Below are 3,045 nucleotides of genomic sequence, written 5' to 3'. Positions count from 1 at the left end.
ACGAATAGTCGGTACCGCATGCATGGAGTTTCATTGCATAGTGTATGTATGGCGTATAATATGAATGGATGTATTCCAGTATGATACGTGTGTTTGTGTTGATATTGAGTATGAGTTGCATTGGTATTGAGTATGATATTTGAGTTGATGTGCCGTTACTGAATGTGTGATGTGATTAGGGTGATTAATGTGTTAAATTACTTAACATGACATGATATTTTATAATGCTTATTATATCGATTGAGGAACTCACCCTTACAACTATTTTTCAGGTAACGAGCAGTGATTGAGTAGAAGCTAGTGCTTGGAGTCTAGTGTAGTCTCCTTAGTGGGTCATGCTCTGGTAGATGTAACATCGGGATGGGATGTTTTAAAAGTTTATTGTTGGTTGTGAACCAGTTTACATGTAACATGCTACATGTTTTGAATGATCGATTTGATCTCTATCCGCTACGTATTGTGCAATGCTTTATGTTTGGAATTAAATAATGAGCATGACCAAATATTATGGTGAATGGTGTGAAGTGTTTATGTGACACCCTTAATTGCATATTTACTCTGATTGATATATGTTGCTATTTTAATTAAATATTTGGGGTAATTTAGAAGGGTGTTACAGAGTCCGTTTCCTTCGTCTTTCATCTGCATTTTATCCAGCCTGTGCAGTTCTTGAGCAGTTATTTAGCAACCTTTATTCTATTCTTTCTGAGCGTGGATCCCGTCGAGTACGACGGATGCGTAGGGGTGCTAATACCTTCCCTTCGCATAACCGACTCCCGATCCTTGCATCTCTGGTCATAAGACCATTTCCTTTCCAGGTTTACTTCGAGCGTTTCCTTTCCCTCCCTTGGGATAAATAACGCACGGTGGCGGCTCTGTGTCTTTTCCCGCCGGTTTTTCGCGTAATGCGACAACAGGCTGCATAAATCCCTATATGGACTTAAGCAAGCTCCAAGAGCTTGGAATAAGAAGATAGACAGTTTCCTAAGGGAAACGGAACTTATGAAATGCACAACTGAGCATGGAGTATATGTAATGTCGCACCTCGAAAAATGATGGATACGACTTAAGCGAAGCGCAATTGCACGCTCGCAATGATGGACTGAACAGAGTCGCCACCGAACTTTATTTATTCCTAAAAAGGAAAGGGGAAATATCGATAAAACCCAAGAAAGAACGACAATGATGTTGGTCGTCGCAACCAAATCGGGGTTCGGGAGTCAATTACGCAAGGGGAAGGTATTAGCACCCCTCACGTCCGTTGTACTCAACGGGAACCATTAGGTTAGTTGTGTGCATTAGTGTTAGTTTGAAATGTTAGGCTTTTCAAGTTATTAGGCGGGAAAGAAAGAATAGAAGAGAGAAGAAATGTTTTTGGATTTTTGACGAAGGACTAAACCTAAGTTTTTTATTAGTGGGCCTGACAAGATTTACAAATCCTGCTCCTACGTATCTCAATAGAGAAATTAAGGCTTACGTAGTTCTGGGTAGAAAAATATTTGTTTGTTGGTCGATTTTAGAGAAAGCTATATTGTATTAATCGACGAAAACATTGTTTTACCCAAAACAGATAAGGAGCGGATGTATACCACACATCGAATGGATTTACAAATCAACATTCGGAAAAACGTCACTTATCTCAACTCAACAATTATGGCCGAAGCATTGCTTTGCATCATCTTAAAACAAGATGTCTTTCGTTTACGAAAAAGGTTTTAAAGACTGCATTGCGGCGAAGAAAAGAGTTTGATTGGTTGGATGTATTTTGAGTGATGGCGAGAACTTGGATGAGCGAGATATCCATCTTGAATCCTAGACTCAGGAGCGCGTGGTATCCACCACGTTCCATTTCCATCTTACTGAAAAAGTATTTAATAAAGATTAAGTATTTTGAGGTTTGATTGAGAAAGGGGTTTGAAGAAACCGCATTGACAATTTTAGACGATGGCGAGAGCTAAGATAGGCAGGGCATCCACCATGAATCTTAATCTCAGGAGTGCACGGTATACACCATGTTCCATTTCCATCTTTATTAAAAGAGGTTAAGATAGGAATTAAGTATTTTTAAGTTTGAAAGACGAGTACTTATGATCGGCAAGCTCTTACAACTTGTGTCTAATACTCGGGACTACGCCTGGACATTCCACCCAGACAGTCTATTTCTTTCCAATATTGCTTAAAGAAATGGTTCATATATTTACGAATGTTATGGAGGGAAGACGAATATTTATGGCTTACAAGCTCTTACAGCTTGAGCCTAATATTCGGGATTATAACTGGATATTCCATCCAGGATAATCTTTTTCTTCAAATTTTATTAAGAAGATGGTTTGAGATATTTACAGGTATTTTGGAGAGAAGGCGAATATTTATGGCTTACAAGCTCTTACAGCTTGAGCCTAATTTTCGGGATTATACCTGGATATTCCATTCAGGATAATCTTTTTCCTCATATTTTAATAAAAAGATACGTTTGAATAGAAGGATTAATGTGAAGGTTTGAGGTGTTGCTTAAAAACAATCGACTTACAAGGGTATGGGGACTCGGCGTCGAATCGAGAATTAGGTGATGTTTAACATTATCTTCTGAATGGTTTTTTCTTATTGAAATTGAGATGATTTGTCATGATTGGAACATACCTCATACATAAAAAAAAGTAATTTACACAAACGAAGTAGTAAGCATAAGTATAATAATTCACATAAATCCCCAAGAAGGAATAATCACCTAAGTTATATTTAACGAATAACAATAAATAAATAAATAATAGAAACACGTTAGTTAAGTAGTAAGACAATATAATTAAGTGTGAGAATTAAAGAAAATATGAGAAAATCAAAATGTTGAAGAACCAACATAACACACCTAGGTTTCGAACCCAGGACTAAAGAGGAGGTGAACTACCTCCCTCTCCACCCGGCCATGAGTTGCCTGATACTAGGCTTTGGCCAACAAAACCTAAATGCTAAGAGAGGAAAAAAAACAATAAAAAAATAAATAAATGCAAATGAACCGCTGGATTTGGGCGGTGGAATAGGGAGACA

Source organism: Lathyrus oleraceus, chromosome 3 (assembly GCF_024323335.1).
Source record: "Lathyrus oleraceus cultivar Zhongwan6 chromosome 3, CAAS_Psat_ZW6_1.0, whole genome shotgun sequence".
Lineage (NCBI taxonomy): Eukaryota > Viridiplantae > Streptophyta > Magnoliopsida > Fabales > Fabaceae > Lathyrus > Lathyrus oleraceus.
This window is presented reverse-complemented; position numbering follows the sequence as displayed.